Below are 20,669 nucleotides of genomic sequence, written 5' to 3' on the forward strand. Positions count from 1 at the left end.
TCCCTCATGTGATTGGTTGCATAGATTGTACACATGTTGCCATTTGTCCCCCAGCAGATAAGGAATACATTTTCAGGAACAGGAAATCCTATCATTCTATCACTGTACTAGTAGTGTGCAATGCAGAATATATCATAACAGACATTGTGGCGCAATACCCTAGAACCACCCATGACTCCTATATATTTAAACACAGTGGCATTCAAACCCGTCTGCTCAGGGGTAAATTTGGTGAAGGACATCTGCTTGGTAAACACATATACTTATTCGCTACACAAAATTACAAAATGCCAATGCATAACTGTAGCTAACCCTTTGCTTACTATCCTATATGTGACAGCGCATATGCAGTAAAAACTACATATTGACGCACGCAGAATGTAATCAAACGCACATTTGGACTGCTGAAAAGTCGCTTGTGCATTCTCCACAAAACCGGTGGAGCGTTGCAGTACCGGCCAGAGACCTGCTGCAGGCTTGTGGCTGCATGTTGCACAACATTGCAACCAGGAGAGGCATACACATTGAAGTGTCTAACAGTAAGTCTAAGGGGGACAACAAGCCACCTGCACAACTATGACAAGCGCATGGGGCATGCTCAGCAGAATGGCAATGGAGACGTGCAGACATCAGACAACATTATTTCTGAGGTATGTAATGATGAGACATGACACTTCATGTTTGAACAGAAAAGTATTTACTACCATGAGAACATGTAGTAGTGCTTAGCCACACATAGAAGGTGCTAAGTAGCACAGTGATTGCATGCACAAAATAGAAAATTAAATTATTTCAGGATCTGTTAATCAGTCACTATAAAGAGTTTGTGCATGGTTACATCACCATGGGCAAATAAAGATGTACAAGTCAGTTTAGACCATGCACCCCCAAACGCCTTTCGCCTGCATCTGCAACATCCACCATGGGTGCACCAGAAGGTGTCATGCTGCGGGTACTGCGCCTCCTGCCAGTTGGGACTGGCACTGACAGGCTGCAAAGGCTGCATTCCTCCCTACTCCCCTCTTCCCCAGTAACATTGCTGCACCCAACAGTAGCAGTCTGGATCTGTTCCACTGCAGTGGTTACTTGGCCAAGGTCCCTGGCCACACCCCCACAACAATGGCCCAATTTTCAAGGCCAGGGACTGACGTGACAGCAGTTCAGTGGTGTTGCAAAGGTTTACCTGTTATAGCCAGCCAAGCTCATCATGAACTATCACTGCCTTCTTCTCTGTGTGTCGAGGCCTTCCTCCATCACACGGGTCAGCTCCTGCGTGGTTGCGTTAGTCTGCCTGTTTCCTTCTACCACCGCTGTAGTTAGTTCACTCACACAGTCAGTCATGACTGTGATGTTCCTAGCCAATTTGGAGATTTGCATCTGTATTGACCCCATATGTCTCGCTTGCAGGCGCTGCACCCTCAACACCAGGGACTCCACGCCACCCGACACATTTGGAGTTTGTTCATCCTCTTCTGCAATGCGGACCCTTGACCTGCGTCTCGGTCTTTGCCGGACTTGTGCCTGGGGTGTTGTTATGATATAGTCCTCAGGATTGCTTTGTTGATTGGTATGCCCACCTCTAGATCGAGCCAACGCCGGAATTGCCGGAATGGCACAGAACATTGACAAGATCAAGCGAGGGGATATTAGAACAAATCAGGGAAGGAAAGGAAGGGGACAGCAGGGAGGGAGATCTGAAAGACATAAACAGAGCACACACATAAGACTGGGTTTCTCTGCTTTAGTCAAAACAATACTCTGGGAACTACTGTAAGGAGATATACCTGTAAAGGAATATTTAAACCTTGTAGATTTGTAGAGGCAACGTAGGGGTTGATACGGTGAAACTATAGTAATGCAAAAGACAGGAAAACGTGATATACTGCATAACATAACATACAATGTAATATCTACATGTCCTGCCTTACATGAATAGGAACATACCTAAGTATCTCTTTACTAAGCTTCACAGGGGAAGAGTGTAACCTACACCTCCAGATCCCCTGTTAAATAGAAGAGGTACATACACAGTTAACACCTTAGAATATTGTAATACACGTTGCCACTCATAAATGAAAGTATAGTTCAAATGCCACAAAACAAAGAACACTCCTGGAACTCTTGGTGATTTCAAACACCCAACTAATGCCTCTTAGCTGGGTACAAGACGGAATCCCAATGTACGAAAATAGCAACCTTGAATGTACTTAGAGCTACCCAAAAGGCTGCCAGCACTAAGCAGAGGATACACCGTTGGCCGAAAATGCCAACCGAGTCAAATCCACTTAACCAAGTCTCAAAACCAGTACCACGATAACAGCCGTTATCGCGTAAACCCAAAGTATCTAGGAAAACCAAAAAAACAGCGAACCGCTGTGAAGGGCTGGTGCAAGCACCCTTACCACACCAGGACAGCCGAGTCTTCTATAAAGAACAATCTCACGGACCGGAATACCCGACACCGATCCCTGGCCGCCATTCTCCTTAAATGTTGTCATCGTGAGAAAGCAACGCGCCGCTAAGGATCTCGGGAATTGTAGTTCCGGCCCAGGGCATGCCGGGATACGTAGTTTGAGAATGTCGCGATCTTGACAGGTGTTTTTGTGGGGCTCACACAAGGCTGGCTAGTCTCTGGAGCGGGTTCAGGATCCATCTCAGATTCCATGGGCAGCAGTGATGTACCTGGGACCCTGCGTTTTGTGGGTGCCGGGGCTATGCTTGTGGGGACACATGTGTCTCCACATCAGACTCTGCAGGAGTCTCTGTGATGTCTCCACATTCACTGTCCTCAGTGTCTCCTTCTGCTGCATCGGTGCTATGCAGTATAACTATTCCGCCTCACCTCTCCCGTAGCTTGGGCCGGTACTTCAATGAGAATATGCCGATCTCTCACCTCGCCAAATATGAGTGTGCAGCGCTTAAGTCCCAAGAAGTACAACTCAGTCACCAAATGTGCATCCCGGGATTTGCGTAGAAGGAGCCGGCATCTCCGTCAGTCGTGATGTGCAGCTTTGCCAGATACCGCAACTCTGGTCTTTCTCCCAGCATTGTTCTGCACCCTGCGCCGCAATAAACCACTCTAGCGGGATGCCAGATTTTTTTTGGTTGAAACATTTTTTATTGGGGCTTTACAGCACAGGTTACCATTTGAGACTTCAGCAGTAATGCATTTAAACAAACATCTGCAAGCATTTGTATATCATGTATAGTTACAAAGTTCACAATGTCATCATATCTCTAGCCCATTAGGTAGGTTATCTTACAGTAGTTCAAGTGTCATCTCCTGGCTAGTCTCGCTTATGTTGGTATGGTCTGCTGTGTCTAATTAGGTGAGTAGCTCAGGGCGTAAGTTGGAATGTGAAATGTGGGGGGAAATTGGGTGGGGAGGGAAGCGCAAAATGGACAAGGTGTACAGTTGTATCAACTTGTGATGTGACTGGCTATAATTTGGTTAGCCTGTGCTGTTGGGTATCTGAGGGGGGCAGAACTCGGTTGAAGGAGTGGGGGAGAACCCCTCGGGTACGTTCTAGGCATGCCGTCTGTCATGCATGTCTTGATGTTACGCAGTGGTGGCTCGTATCTGCACTATGAGGGATAGGAGCGGAGTTTGGGGTGAAGGCTGCGAGGTTTCACGTGTTTCTCCCACTGCCGTCTCTTGTGTGAATTGGAACAGCAACTGTGCCTATTCCATCGATACAGGATGTTTACATGTCCCTTTTACTTCCTCCTCTCTTAGTGTCTCTTCTTGCGCTGCCCCCCATATTTTCATTGCGCCCACCCAGGCCGCCTCCCGGGGCCCTGTTGGGGCTCGCCAATGCATGCTATGCCCCTCTTTGCAAGGAGAATATCAAGGGATGCAAAGCGCCATTGTAGTTTTTCAGACTTTTTTTTGCAGAGGATTACCAGAGCACATGTTTCCCATGTGGATATGTTCGGGAGATTGACTGTCGCTCGGAGTGTCTGCTGTACCCTAACCCAGTATTGTTGTATGATGTGGCAATCCCAGAACATATGCCTAAAGTTCGCCTCCGGAGTTTGCCAACGGGGGCACGCGAATTGTGTGTCGGGATAGAAACGGCGTAATTTATCTGGTGTAAGGTATGCTCGGTGCAGGGCATTAAACTGTATATTTTTGAAACGTGCATTCCTGGAGACCTTTTTCGGATATTCCAGTGTTTGTTCCCATTCTTTATCGTGGAATGCCCAACCCAATTTGTCTTCCCATTTCTGACGCAACCCGTCTAGGGAAGTGTTAGTCAGCTCGCGGATTGCCCTGTAATGCCAAGTGACTAACGGCCAGATTCATCAAGCCGAAAATGGCTCGCAAAGGCCCAGATTCTGAGAATCTGGCCCTTTGCGAGTGCTATTTTTGCATTTGGGATTCATCATCCCAAATACAAAAATCGCAATTCTAGAAATCGCATATTTGCGAATAATTGCATTTAAGGAATCTCAATTAGAGATTCCTTAAATGCAATGCAAGAAGCATTTAAAAATTGTGAAATCGTTATTTTTGGCCGCTATTTACCGCGAAGTCTGACTTCGTGGTAAGTAGCGAAAACTGAGAAAAATGCACTTTTGTGCATTTTTCCCAGTTGTATGTTACACACACACATGTCCTTTGGACATGTGTGTGCGCAACATCAGTCTACATTTTCATTTCAGGGGTGCTACAGGGTGTCCTTTGGACACCCCTGGCACCCTGAAATGGCATCCATATTTGCGATTAGCAAATTGCTAATCGCAAATAAGGAATAACTCCCTGTTCATTCCTATGGGTCTTTAGGCCCATAGGAATGAATGGGGAGTTATTTCTTATTTGCGATTAGCAATTTGCTAATCGCAAATAAGGAATGTGTAGGAATCGCAATTTATTTAGCGATTCCTACATGAATCCCATTTTGCAAGTCCTTAATAGCGATTCCTTAATAATCGCTATTAAGGACTCGCAAAACGGGACAATGATGAATCTAGCTGCAAGTGTCTGCCCGTCCCCATCCACAGTGTCGTGTGCATTGGGGGTTCCCCGTCTCGAAGATCCCGGTATTAGCGGCCGCTATCTAAAAGTTGTCTGTGCAGTAGGACATGTCTTGGTGGGAGGTCATACCACTCGACCATTTGGGCATATGTCCTCAGCTGTCCGTCTTGGAACAAAGACTCTACCTCGGTCACATCATGGTCAGTCCAAACCTGGAGAGCTCCTGTAGTGTAGTATTTGTCTTTCTGGGGGGAGTCCTACTAAGGGGAGGAATGGGGAATACAGGGGCTGTCCTTTCGACATGCGGTGAATCCGTACCATACATTTGCAGGCCAGGGATACCTGCAACAGGTGTGTGCGCAGTGGTTTGGTACCTGGCATTAACAGTCTCCGGACGGCTGGGAGGGGTATTCAGCCATCATCTGTAATTGTTTCCCCTATATGTATTTCTGCTGTTCAGTGAGACAGCCATTGGAGTTGTGCCGCTAGTAAGTATGCCCCGAAGGATAGAGCTCCCATCCCTCCGCGTGCCGTGGGTAAGTATATTGTGTACAGAGCCACTCCATGGAGGCAGTGAGTAGTGTGTCTAACTCCCGAAAGAAGGAGCGCGGTGGTATCACAGGGAGATTCGTGAAGTGATAGAGCAGGTTAGGAACCATGATCATTTTGGCTATGGCTACGTGTCCAATGGGAGCCAGGGGTGGTATTTTCCAGAAGTACACTGTCGCTCTTAGTCCCGCCAATGTTTTACAATGATTCCCCTCATATAGGTCCTCAGTGAAATGGTATAACTGCACTCCTACATATCGGGGAACTACGGTACGCCATGTGATTTTCTGGGTTCCTACTGTGATGTCCAGGGGTGCTACTGTGATGAGGACTAAGTGGGAAAATCGTAGATTTGTCCCAGTTGACTTTGAGACCTGAGGCCTCTTCGAAGTCCTGCAGCGTTGCCCATATCGAGGTGAGGTCACCTGTGGCATCCCGGACGTAAATCAGAACATCGTCTGCATAAAGCGATACACAGTGTATTGTGTCTGCTATTGGGATACCCCATGCCTCCCCCTCCTGCCGCAGCTGTATGGCCAAGGGCTCAACTGCCAGAGCAAATAGGAGGGGAGAGAGAGGGCACCCCTGCCTTTTCCCTCGTTCCACCGTGAACGAGGTGGATATGAGTTTGCCGATTCTTGCCCTGGAGGTGAGACCCTTATAGAGGAGTTGTGTGTACGTCAGTAGAGTGGAGCCGATATTTATTTTCCAGAGGACTGTGAACAGATATGGACATGTTAGGGTGTTAAAGGCTTTTTTGAGGTCTAGCAGTAGGCACGCCGCTCATGGGAACCAGATTTTTGCCCAGTGTAGGATGTGAAACAATCTGCATAGATTTTGCAAGGTGTTACGTCGCGGGACAAAGCCACATTGGTCTGGGTGTACCATTGCTGGAAGGATTTGACTGTAAAGGTCTGCTGATATTTTCCAGAGGATTTTACAGTCTGTGTTTAATAGCGTTATTGGTCTATATGAGGCTGGGAGCGTGGGGTCTCTATGTGGTTTCGGAAACGTCACCAGGATCGACTCCCAGAGAGTTCACCTCTGGTCAGTGCATCTTAATACATGGATGCCATCCGGGGTGCTAGGCGGGTCACAAAGGTGCTATAATACTCAAAAGGGAAACCGTCCATTCCTGGTGCCTTGTTCTGGGCTAATGTTCTAATCGAGTGAGTTGTGCCTGAAGGCGTGATCTTTGTCTCTAATTTCTTTTTGTCTGCGGGTGAGATCCGGGGCATGGAAGATGAGCCGAGGAATTGAGTCAGCTCTTGGTGTGTCACCTGTGTTGAGGCTCGGTAGATGTCTGTGTAATAGTCATGAAATGTGTGCATTATGACTACTTGTGAGTGCTTAGGGTTCCCCGCTTTGTCTGTGAGTTCTGTGATCGGTGTTACAACTGTGTCCTGTTTGGCTCTATTACCCTCCCGATGTACTCTGGTTGCGTATGTGCGAAAGTTATATTTGCGGAGGTCGTGCATGGTTTCTGCATGGGATGTTTTGGCCTCTGTGATTTGCGCCAGGGTGGCTTTCCCTTGGTCCATGTCTTTTGATAAGCCTGCCCATTTAGCCTCTGTTTTTGCAGTGCTTTTTCCAGTGTTCCCCGCACTCCCACTACTTGTTGGATGCAGTGTCTCCTGGTGCTGACCTTAAACACGTCCATTATGATAATCTGGAGGACACCGTGTCAGTGTTAAGTGTAAAGTGTTCTTAGATGTGGTTCCTGTGAATTTGACGAAACACCTGATCAGTGAGGCACTCTTGTGGTAGTTTCCATGTCAGAACGGGGGATGGGGCGGTCTCCATTTAAGGGTCACTATGTGAGCATCATAATCTGACACAACTCTGCCTATGTAGTCTGTGTGTTGCACCTTAGGGAAGAGGGATGCGGAGCAAAGAAATCTATCGAGCCTGACTTGTAAATCATGTGGGATGGAGTGAAAGGAGTAGATTTTAGTGGTTGGGTTCTGTGCTCTCCAAGCATCTACCAAAGCCCAATGATCCACCCACTGTCGGAAGTGTTCCATCTGTTTGAATGCAGGTGATTGCGCTGACGGGGGGCTGAGATCTATCTAGGTGAATGTCCCGGGTGCAATTGTAATCCCGCCCCTAGGAGCCATGGGATCGATGTGTGTTGGGCCAGTACGCACGTGAGGTGGCTCCAATATTGATCCGCTCTACGTTGGGGGCGTATATGCTTCCCAGTAATATTGGTTGGCCTTCTAATAGTCCCATCATCAGAGTGTATTGACCGTCTTTGTCCACTAGTCTTGTTTGTTACCTGAACGGTACCCCTGGTCGGGGAACATCCTTTACAACGCGGATGTTACACCGCAGTTCCCTTACGACACAACTTTTACAACGCAAGTTGTAACAACAAATTGGGCTGGGGGGCGCTCCAGGATAGTAAATAGTTTAATTTACTATCCAACTCATTCCCTACTATCCACGGGGACTGGAGTTGGAATAGTAAATTAAACTATTCACTATCCAGCCCCCAACAACGCAAGTCGTGGTAAAGCATGCATCGTAAAGTACTGCGATGTAAAACATTGCGTTGTAACAACATACATCCCCCCCCTGGTCTAATCCATAGTAGTGTACCCCTGACAAATGTGGAATACGTTGTGGCGCAGATAATGCCTCGCCATTTTTTACAGAGACGGCCTACCTCCGCCTCTGTCAGGTGCTTCTCTTGTAAAAGTGTGATGAGTTTGATATCTGTGTTAGGGATCCTGGTTGTCATCTTGCCCGGTGTCTAGTCGGGACTTTTCCTAAGTGTGATGTTCTCCTCACCCATTGTTCCCTGCCCTAAACACATTGCCAGTCACTTACACATCGTTTGCATTGTCTGCTTCCGTTTCCTCGCTCCACTAATGGCATCTGGGGAGTGAGAGAGAAGGAGGGGGAAACTTAAACAACGGGAAACATTCCAGACTCGGGGTACCCATTGCATGGGGCGATACATCCAAACTGTATTTCATATACAAACTTTGGTTCGTTGCTGGAGGGTGGCGGCTCTACACCCCAGCCAGTTGCGAACACTATGGCTGCCCGCCTGTACACAACGAGATAGAAGTGCCCATGGATGCCGTTTCTGTTCTCAGACACCCATTTCAGTCTGGATTAGTGTTAATTTTGCGGCTTTGTGACGAGCGTGAACGTCCTCGGTATTGTTATACCTGGGTGAGATATTGTCATGTCTGCAAGTGTCCTGGTCTTAAGCTAAGCCATCCTCCCTGTGGGCCTCCCTCTACATCCGAGCTCTCTCCTATTAGTTTCATTGTCGCCACTGCTTGCAGTGCTCTACTGCGCGCCGTTATGATTTGCATGTAAAGATAGAATTATTTATTATTTAACTAAAAGCACTGCTAGCTATATTTTCATTTTTGTGAGATGGCTATATGTATTTTAGCTTGCAACGCTATATTTTTTCTTATTAAACACATGTGAGATTTGTTTTAAACTTTTATTAATACATAACAACAGAGTTCATACAAAATCTCTGGAATATGTTACTGCAACCACATTCCATTGATAAACAATTTTACCTTTACATGCTACAATGCATTTAACCAATTCACAAAAGTGAGCTTTGAAAAATATCAGTCAATGAGAGAGGTGATGATTTTGGGGTCCCCCTAACATAGGGGCGGACCAAGCAGGTGCCTTGAACACAAAGAGCATATCATGCTCAATGATTGTGGTGGTCCTATCCTCCTAGGACAACCCCAAGCAAAGTTAAGGGCAAAAATACAATGCCAACCAATGGGCGAAATTCTAGAGTTTAGTAAATATTATAGTATCCAATATCAAAACATTCCACAAGGGGCAAGCTCTACATGTGAGGTTTCTATTTTAATAATTGTGGTATGAAGGAATGGAGTTGCAGAGCAGAATTCATGGAGTTTCTGATCAATTCTGCAGAATTCTGTGTAGTGGTACTCCGCCAACTACGCCCACCCTTAGAAGTGGGCTGATCACTGGCTTGTGATCTAAGCTTTGCTGAGTGTGAATAAAATGTGAATGTCACACTAATCAGTGGCTGCCCAGCCTCAGGGGCCCAATCAGCCTCCCATGGAAAGGAAAACAACTAAATGTAATATATTGACCTATGAGTCGATCCACCCTTGAAGGGGGGACCAAATAAGCCTCAAGAACATAAAAAAAATGGCTGCCAAATGTTCCCCTCTGTGGGGCCATACCTGGGGAGGCTGATCCCCACACAAAGTAAAATGTCCCTGGTATCTATTGGTAACCCCTCTTCGAAGATTGCAGTGCAGTTGCAATCTACAAGCTTGGATCTGTTTCACCAAGGCATCAATGGAAGGGGGACACTTTCCCTTTCCCTATGCTGCCTTTACACCTTTGGTGCTGCCCAGGAAAGATGGCAAGGCATTGGGCAAAACAAAACTAAATACCAAAATGGCTGCTAAATCCTTCCTTCCTTGGGGGGGTTTGCGCCCCTCCTCAAGACTGATCACTCCCCCCCTGTCCCCCGAGAAAGGAAAGCCGAAATATATGGTCCCTGAGAGTGGTTTGACCATTTCCAGATGCCTGATCCCCCACTTATAAAATATTCTCCCTGGTGTCTAGTGGCTCCTGCTCATGGGTCATGGCATATCTGTGATCCATGATCTGAGGATCAATTTGAAAAAGTCATCTCTGGAAAAGAGGAGAGTTTCTTCTTTCCAATGATTTCTTATATCTTTTGTGCTGCCTGAGAAAGCTGGAAAGGCCCCAGGGAGCACAAAACTGAAAACAAACATGCCGCCAAATTTTCCCTTCCCTGAGGGATCACTATCCATGGTGTCTAGTAGTCCCTGCTCATGCGTTTGGAATCCATGAGCAGGGATCAATGTGAAAAATGCATTGCTGGAAAGGGAGACTCTCAAAGATGTCACTGATGGGCCGGGCGACTGATGGGGGCTGACACAGAAGAAATTCCATGGCAGCACCCACTGAAGTCACCATGCGAGTAAGCCTCTAGGCAGAGAACCAGGGCTTCCCCTGCAACCGCCCAGGATGGTGACCCACTAACATCCTCCGCACTGCGGAGGTAGTGGGGAGGATACCAACAGGTCATCCTCTGCATTAAAAGGGTTAATAGCAGGTATATCCTGACGCACCAAGCTAAAGTCTAGAGTAGAACATTGGAATGTTAGGTGCGCCTTTGAAGGCAATGCAGTATTGTACGGCCTATAATTGCTATTTGAACCTCCTCCTATAACCTTACATGATGCTTATTTCTGTCTCTCTCTGTTTTATTATGGATATTTATTTTGAACATTCTTTTCTCAGTTGGCTGGATGCTCTAGTAGCTTTATAGCTGTTCTACCTCAGACTTGGAGAGACCCTTGCACTCAATTAGTTAATTAAGGTAAAGGGCTTTTAATTACTAGCAGAAAACTCGAGGACATGCTGCAGTATTTGCCACAAGATATGGTACTGAAAAAGGTGCCTAATTCGTTAAGTTTCAAATCAAATCACCCAAATAATCACCCCAAGAAAGTTAGATCATCATAGCTAGCATGAATTCTGTAAAATCCATCATCACAAATGAACTGAAAAAGAACTCTGAAAAATGTACTCATCTCTTTTAACGATCTGTTTAGCTGAAGAGGTACACACTAACATCATACCCTATAGGTTGAACATTGATAATCTCTCGCTCTATCAGGAGGTTTAGCTCACCCTAATGAAAAACACTTTGCGGGCCTACGGGATTAGAACAATGTTAACCCAGTTATGGACCTTTTAGTTCTTTTTAAAGAGATTGGAGTATTTGTTGAGTAAAGGTGAGGACCCACTTCAAATAACAATCACACACAAGCTCCAAGCGGGAGAAATAAAAATTTCATACCCAGAGAAAGTCCCACATCAGCCGGATAGTTTCTGCTCCATCACCAAGTGAAGGTTTTGGACTAAGTTTTTTTTTTTTTTCTGCCATCCTGGTAGAGTACTTTGTTTGCTTCAACTCTGGCGTAAACCAGGGTGAATTGTTTTTCGGAGGTTTGGATTCGCGCATGGGTGCTATGTCATCTAATGCAAGAGTGATTGCCAATTCAAGTTTCATGGCGGCTACGCTAGGGTTAGTGCATTGGGAAATGGTAGGAGGGGAAAAATTAGAGGCAAAGGCACACAGGGTGATTTGGTTCCATGGCCTGCTCTTTTTCCGCTTGTCCGAGCGAGTTGCCGGGGCCTGAGAACCATTTGTATCAAATTGTATAATGAAATGGTCTGTCCAAAAGACTGGGTCGGTCTGTGTAATCGTTACCTTTGGAGAGTTGGTACATACAAGGTCAAGAGTATGGCCGGCTACGTGGGTTGGACCTGTTGGGAGTAGGCATAACTGTAAAGCATCCAGGCTGGTAATTAGGTCTGTAGTGTGAGGGTCAAGGGTTTGTTCAAGATGGTAATTAACATCTCCTAGTAGAAGAAAGTTTCCAGTAGCAAGGGCATAGGGTGCTATCGCTTCCACTAATTTCTCAGGGAAATGAGCCTTGGATCCAGGGGGCCTATAAATGAGGGCTATCTTCGATGATTCTTTATTGTCCACAGTCATAGTGGCAATGAGCATCTCACCCCAACATTCGAGGTAGGAGTCAATTATATAGACTTTTATAGATGACTTATGGATTATGGCCGTTCCACCCCCTTTTTTATTGCCAGGGCGGTCAAGCCTATGTATTGTGTATGCTGGAGGCAGAGCTACTGCGATGTCTGGCGCGGACGACTCCTGTAGCCAGGTTTCTGTAACAAACAGCGTGTCTGGTTTGACAGAGTCCAGGAGCGCCCAGATTTGTAGTGAGTGCTTAGCCATTAATCTAGCATTGCAATATAGGCAAACTAAGTCGGACTGAGGTTTAGAGATGTGATCTGTGCGGCAGGTTGTTTGTGTTGGTACTTTAGCTATAGTTGATTTTAGTTGAGTGCTGGGGGGCTGGGCTGTAAGGATAGGTCGTTTGAGAGGATTGAGATTGTGTAGTTCTATGCTCATGTACCTGATGTTGCCCATTTTACAGTGCTGTCTGAGAAGGCGACAGGCTGGAATGGCGGATGAAACCCACTTCAAATAACAATCACACACAAGCTCCAAGCGGAAGGAAACAAAGGAGCCGGCTTAGCCTGACGTTCGGTAGTTACAGGAAAAAAGTGCATCTACCACTCACCTAGACAGGGGAAACTTGCGATCTCTCGCTACCGCGCTGCATTCATTTCGGTCATCAGGAGACGCCTCGGTACTGCCGCGACCGGCTCTCAGCCCGCCGCCATGTTCCTCATGGGCGTGGCCACCTCCCTTCCTGTAACTACTGAACGTCAGGCTAAGCCGGCTCCTTTGTTTCTTTCCTTCGAGGATTAACGGCCATCGTAGGAGGTGTAGCAGCAGGCGGCGCTAGGACCTGCGCTAAGGACTAGTGCATACCGGGTCTCAGATTCAGACCTGCTCGGCGCGAGTGGAAACGCCTTCACTGGGTGAACGCCGGCGGAGGCTGCGGAGGTTGCCGGCCAGGTTAAGCATCTCCATAAACCCCATTTGTGCTTTTGAGACCAGCGAGCAATGAAACTAAGAATGCCCTAGCGGAGAGCAGCAATCAGCAATCAGCGGTAAGGTGGCATGCATGGGGGGATAAAAGTAAGTCCCCGGAGTATTATAGCACATCACTGCAAGTCAGAAAGCTACAATCCGCTCTGCTTTACTTTCATTGAGGTTGCAGATGGTTAAGGCCGGTCTGATTACTGGACCACACACAGAAAAAAGACAGCGCTAGGGCCCTCACGGACCTTCGCTCATTAGTATTCACGCTGGAAGAACGCCGACGGTGCCTATGGAGCAGATTTCGCTCCACACTATTTAAATTTAAACTTGGAAGTCTGGTAACACACACACTTGAGCAACAGCCAAACAAAACGGACCCTGAGAGAAAGAAGCTCTACTCTCTGGTGGTAAGGTGTGGGGAGAGAGGGAGTAAGGTGGTAGCGACCCACGGATCTATTACTGGGAGGTGGGGCTGCATGGATCAAACGCAGCTTGGTCTCCCAGTTTATAAGAATACTGAAATCCCAGCACAAGAGCCGGCTCTGTTGAAATGCTCTGAGCCAGGAGGGCAAAAATCGATGGAAGCTGCTATACCTAGGAATATCGAGTCAGTTAATGTTGAGATTAGCTCACTACCTGTAAAACAGGGAAATATCCTTCCAATAAGAAGAAACAGGTACCAGCTGAGATCGAGGGTAGAGTTAAGAGAGAAAGGGGCTTTAGAATTTGAAGAGAGGGAGCGACCTATGCCATTAACCCCCTGCAAAAGCAAAAAGAAAAAGACTACATTAGTTAAAAAACTTAAAGGAGTATCTCACGAGGGCCAAGCGGTGAAAAGTACTCCATCCCTCAAATCTTTTTTTAAGGTCCTAGATCAGGCTAAGCGTTCTTCAGTGCCGTTGGAGGGTAACATTGGCACTACATCCTTAAAAAGCCGCTACGAGGTTTTAGAAAATTTGGGAAACATGGAAAATGCAGATGAGGGAATAGAAACGCTAAATTCAGTTGGTTCTGGGCAGCATAAGGTTCAAGAGACTGAAAGTGTATCAGGTGCTCCAGCTAATTTAAATAAAGCACCCCCTGTAGACAAAGCGAGGGGAAAACAAGACACTAGACCCAAGAGTCAGGCTGCAACGGCTAAACCTGTACAAAGCAGCTCTAAGGAGGCAGAAGAGGAGACTAGGAGAATGGATGCAAGCAAAGATAATCATTTAGATTCTGCTCAAATAGTTTCAGGAATAAGGAGGAGGTCTGAGGATTCAAGTGAGCGTGAGAGTGACCGGCTAGGGGATCTTTTTCGATCCCTGAGAGGCGATAAGATGTCGAAATTTGAGATATCGGAAACTAACCAAAAAACAATACAGGACAGATTTGATGTGTTAGAATCTAAACTAGAGGAGGTCACTCTGCGCACAGGGAACCTTGAAACAGAAGCAGCTGCTCTGAACAAAACTGTACATGGGAATCAAAAGGATATAGAACATCTTAAAGCCCAGAATAGATCACTGGTTATGGACATTGAACGGCTGGAGACCCAGGCTAGGAGGAACAACTTAAGGATCTTGAAAATACCAGAAGGGGAAGAGTTGGAGGACTTAAAGGGATTTGTCTGTAAACTCCTGAGAGACGGTGTTTTAAAAGATCGTCTGGATATAGATTTGGAGGCAGAAATCCAAAGGGTACATAGAGACCCTTACAAGAGGCGTACGGACAGGAAAACACCTAGGAAAATACTTGTAAACTTCCAGACATACAATGTCAAGGAGCTCATCCTAGGGAGATCCCTTTCGAAAACAGATCTACGTTATAAGTCCAGTCCTTACCTCATTAGGTCCGACATTGGCGCAAGAACCGCACAAAGACAATGGGAGCTGGGCACTAGAATGCCGGATCTAAGGTCACTGGGAGCACATGTCCAGATGAGATTCCCAGCCATGCTCAGGATTATGTGGAAGAACAAGACATATAGCTTCACACAGCCAGAAGAGGTCGACAATCTCTTAGATCGAATAAGGAGTGAGCAGGAGGAATAGAACTGGGCAGATAAGCTGATTACTTCAAGGAAGAAAATAATAAAATGAAATAATAAAAAAAAAAAAAAATTGGTAGAGGGGAATTTGAAAAAGTAAACCATTGTATAAGTAGGCTGTATGACAAAACAGGGGGACATGATAATTTATTTGTGATTTAATTTGTCTCGCTAGAATACAGTAAACCGGTCATGGGCACCACTCGGCTGCTCCGAAAGGCGAAGTCATCGCCAGGTATGTTGGGGGGGTTCCTCAGGGGAGAGGGGTTCAACAGGTGGGGGGAGTCAGAGGGAAAAATAAATAAAAAATTCCTCATATATAAACAAATGTTTGATGCATAAAGGTATGGATGGGTACGAGCGTATATCAGACTCATGATTAATCCGTATAAGCTTAAGGTCTTGTCATGGAACATTAATGGTATAGGGGAAAAAATAAAACAGAATAGAATTTGTGAATTTTTAAGAAATTCAGACGCTCAAATTATAATGTTACAAGAAACACATTTGGAGGCAGCATTATGCGATTCTCTCTTTAAGAAGTCTAGGTGGGTTCAAGACATAATTAGGTCCAGGCAATCAGGCGTCACAAGGGGAGTTTCCATCATAATTCGAGCGAACAGAGGGATAAGCTTGAGGAGTTTTGAGACAGATCAATCGGGAAGATGGCTAATCGCAGAAGTATATACTCAAACCATCCCCTATACAATTGCAGTATACTATGGCCCAAATGAGGACAATCCAGTTCCGCTGTCCAAACTCGAATTAGCATTATTCACGACAACTGGCCCTCTAATTTTAGGTGGTGATTTTAATCTGGTCTTCGACCAAAAATTAGATAGAACCTCTAGGGCTAAATACCATGCTCCCTCAAAATCACTTGCCATTTTAGATGCCTTAATGAAAGGCTTTACTCTAGTAGATGTCTGGAGAAAAAAGTATAGATCTCAACCAGGCTTCACTTTTTATAGCAAAAAATACAAGAACTATTCTAGAATAGATCACCTTTTAGTTGATCAACACCTTCTCAAGGATATTAACTACCTTTCCTTCACGCCTACAGGATTATCGGACCACGCTGTTCTGGAATTGGTAATTGAACTAAATATAACTCCACTAAAACCAAGGTGGACACTGGAGAGATCACTTTTATCTAGATAATCAGATAAAAGTAGAAGTTAAAGATAAAACATTAGAATTCTTTATAACAAACTCAGGATCCTCCTCCTCCCAGGTAGTATGGGAAACTTACAAGGCTTACTTGAGGGGTGTTTTAAGCTCTCTAATGTACTATAAGAGAAAGAGTATAAAAATAAAAAGAAGGGAAGACTTGGCAGCAATACCAAGAAAGGATCTTGAATTACAAAATGCAATCTTAACGAACTCCAGTAGAGTACATTTGCTAGAGAAGGAACTTTTTGATTTACAGCTTCAGTTAAAAGTTTTGGATGAGAGAACTCTCAAAGAAAAATGGGAGTCTAGTAGATTAAAAAACTTTGAGTATGGAGAGAAGTGTGGAGCCCTCCTCGCCTGGAAAGCTAGAGAAGAGAGAACAAGAAATAACATCAAAGTCTTATTACAAAGACAGACAGGAAATCTGATAGAAACAGATGCAGAGATAAGAGAAGAAGCAAGGTCCTTTATGAGGAGTCTTTACACGGAAGACAAAGATCCTAAGGGGGAGGATTTAGAATCCTGGCTGGTAACAAAACATCTGCCGCAAATGTCTGAAACGGATAAAGTGTACCTGGAAAGTGAGATAACAGAAGGGGAAATTTTAGGTCAACTGAAGAAAATGAAAAGAGGGAAAGCTGCAGGGTCAGATGGGTTGCCAGTAGAGATCTATTCGGACAACAAAGACCAATTAATAGCTTCATTAAGGGAACTCTTCAATCTTTTATTGATTCATGGCTATTCTACACCTACCTCATGGGGAGAAGCCATTATAACGCTCATACCAAAACCAAATAAAGACTTAAAAAGAATAGAGTCTTATAGACCCATCTCATTGCTGAATACAGATATGAAGATTTACTCTGGTATTCTAGCCACTAGACTATCGAAGGTCTTAAAATCCATAATTCACCCTGACCAGAGAGGCTTTATCCCAGAGAGACAGTTAAATGAATTAACATTTCAAGCAATAGGGGCCATAGACTACGCTAACGCTAAAAATCTCCCACTGGCCCTGGTTGCCATAGATGCGGCTAAGGCCTTCGACCAGGTCAATTGGAAGTATCTATGGGCCACAATGGCGGCTTTTGGGTTCCCTCAAATCTTCATAGAGGCGGTTAGATCCTTATACCACAATCCAAAGGCAAAGGTCTTAGTCAACTGAACTCTATCTGAGTGGTTCGATATATCTCGAGGTACTAGGCAGGGTTGTCCTTTGTCTCCCCTTTTGTTTGATGTTTATATGGAGCCTTTTGTTTGTGGGATTAGAGAGGACATTATCATTCAACCATTTCAGCTTGGAAATCTGCCACTGAAGGTAGCGTTGTACGCAGATGACCTTCTTTTATATACCTCGGATCACTCAGTAGCAATTCCGAGGCTATTTCTTTTATCGGAAGAATTTGGGAAACTGTCTGGTTACCAGATTAATAAGGAGAAAACGGAGATTATGGGATGGAATAATAACATACATATATTGGGCGCAAAACAGAATATGAGGTACCTGGGAATTTACCTAACTCAATCATTAAAAGATATTACATCACTCAGTTGGCAAAAGGTGGTTAAAGATATTAATAAAACCTTAATAAGATGGGGGAATTTGCCATTAAATATATACGGTCGGGTCAACCTCATTAAAATGACAATTCTTCCAAAATTGACTGTTCTATTTAACTGCATCCCCTTATCATTTTCACTGAAAGACATTAATATTCTACAGGGTAAAATTGGATCCTTTATATGGGCCTGTAAGTCAACAAGAATCGCATGGAAGAAATTGAGGAGGGGTTTAAAAATAGGAGGGCTTGCCCTCCCTGATCTTTTGTCATACTGTCATGCATTTCACTTTAAAAACTTTAGGCTTCTTGCAAATAAGTTAGATGCATCATCACAGGGCCGCCTGTTTCAACCTCTATTAACTGATTCACCTTATGACCATGATTACTTTATATTTAAGTTTGGAGACCAGAAATGTTTTAAAAATATTCGCCTTACAATTTTACAGACTGCACTAAAAAATTGGGGGTTCATTAGGAAGACATTTGATATTCCTTATTACCATACACACTCCCCAATATGGGACTCTCCCGGTACACCTCAATGCCTCCAGGATCAACTGTCACAACACTTGAAAACAGCTGGGTTAAAAAAATGGGGGGATCTCTGGGCAGATTTGGGCCTAGTAAGTTGGAACTCCTTAGTACAACTCACGGATGGACAGGTGACAAGGTTCAAATACTATCAACTATCTGCCTGGTGGTCCAGTCAAAATATGCAAAGGGAGAAAGATACAGATATTCTCGATGCAATTGGCAGAGGGGGGAAATGGGTAAAAGAGCTTTAATTTTGGTACAATTTGATGATTAAAGAAGAGGAGAGTAAATTGCATTCGGAGATAATAAAGTTATGGGGAAACTGCATATCTGAGCCCCCTGAAGAGGTCAGTAAAGGATGGTTAGATTCCTTTTCTCTCTCACAGAGGCTAATTAAGCCAGCCAATTTGAGACGCAACCATCTGTTTACGGCTTATAGAGTTTATTGGACCCCGGCCAAATTGCATAGGATTACACGAAACAACTATTATTGTCCCCGTTGTAACCATAATGCAGCTGATGATATCCATATCTTTTTGGAATGTCCAGTTATTCAAGACTATTGGAAAGCGATAATGGATTTTTTGGGTGATGTACTTTCAATAACCATTATTTGTTCTCGTAGACTCGTCTTCTTTGGTCTATTGAAAGATTATAATATCAATAGTTTGGATACTCAGTTCATCTTTTACATAACAGCTATTGCGAGGAGACAAATTTGCATGGAGTGGAAGTCAGCGTCTCCTCCTAGAATTGCAGCATGCCTGAAGTATATAATGGAAGTATGTAAAATGGATCTGGCTGGCCGTAGTGTGAACACTGAGAATGTCTGGTCTAAATTGATGGTCTGGATAAATAGGTGAGCGGTCCCGTGATTATGCCAGAGGTTGTGTCGGTCCTGTCCTCCACCAGGCCTAGGGTGCCTAAAATAGGCCTGGAGGAGTAGGATAAGGAAAGCAGCCGACCTCTGGGACATCCCTGTCTGCTATGATACTGTTTCCATGGCGGACTCGAAAAACAACAGTATAAGAGGCAACAGTGAAGCCCATCTAGAGCATACATATTCTGGTGGCATATATGAGGACAAAAATTAAAAAAAAAAATTTAAAAAAAACAAGCTCCAAGCGGGAGAAATTAAAATTTCATACCCAGAGAAGGTCCCACATCAGCCGGATAGTTTCTGCTCCATCACCAAGTGAAGGTTTTGGACTAAGTTCTTTTTTTTGGGTGTCCAAATTCTTTCAGTGGTGCAGGACTACAGGCTTTGGCCAAAGAGGAATCCACGAGGGCCAGCACTTTCTTCCCTAGGCCCTACTGAATCAGATTTGCTGCTACAGTGAAGAACGAAGTGGGAGCAACTAGAATATTGGGCCCAGTGGCAATTTACAGCTCTTGGAGTTCAAGACTCACGTCAGCGTAGGCCAGCAGAAAGGTCCTTGGCAAGTCTAGTTGGGACTGGTCAGCTGCAAATGCAGGAAACGGTCTCTTGGTGCTTGATGTATCTCCGTCCCCCAAACAGTAGATCAGCTATATGACCCTTGGGGACATATTTACTAGAAAATGGAGGAGCACTGTGTTACGCCAAAATTGGTAACGCTATGTGACATATTTACAAAAATGTGGAGCACCCCTGTGTTTCCCTTAGTACTAGCACTAAAGAAGCTGCCTAGCGGCAGCGCAGGCTACCCTTGCGTTATGTTGCAAGGGTACCTGCACTGCGTGGGTGATTGTTTATGTGCAGGGTATCTTCCTTCACATAATCAATATTTACTATTGATTTGCAGTTTCTATGGGTGCTGCAGAATGCAGCACACATGTAAAGACCAAAAAACAAGGAGAAATAAAAAATTTCTCCTTGTATCGCCTGCTTATGACCAGGTATTCCCTGGCAATATTTTTGGTGTTGCCCCATACCTTGTAAATATGGGGCAGGGTCAAAAAGCCATAGGTGTTGTGGTGGAATGCCCACTGCAACACCCATTACACGCCCCTTCCACGCTAATTGCTGCATAAATAGGGGCATTCATTTACTAGACAGGGCATCCCCTTGTGAATAAGGCAAAGGACTTAACATCATCAGAAAGTTGAAAAAAAGTGAATTCTGGTGGCATTAACTCCGTATAAATATGCCCCTTGGTGTCCACTTCATTGACTTAGATACAAGAGTGAGAACAGGTGCACTCTTCATGTTCTTCTCAAGGCACATTTTGCAGGTTAATTTCTCTTCTGTTCTTCCACAGGTCTGACAATGATCTTAGGAGAGATCCGTGGTGCCCACCTTTATACCCAGTGCCACCGTGTGGGTTG

The sequence above is a fragment of the Lissotriton vulgaris genome, chromosome 3_1 (assembly GCF_964263255.1).
Source record: "Lissotriton vulgaris chromosome 3_1, aLisVul1.2, whole genome shotgun sequence".
In the NCBI taxonomy this organism is placed as follows: Eukaryota; Metazoa; Chordata; class Amphibia; order Caudata; family Salamandridae; genus Lissotriton; species Lissotriton vulgaris.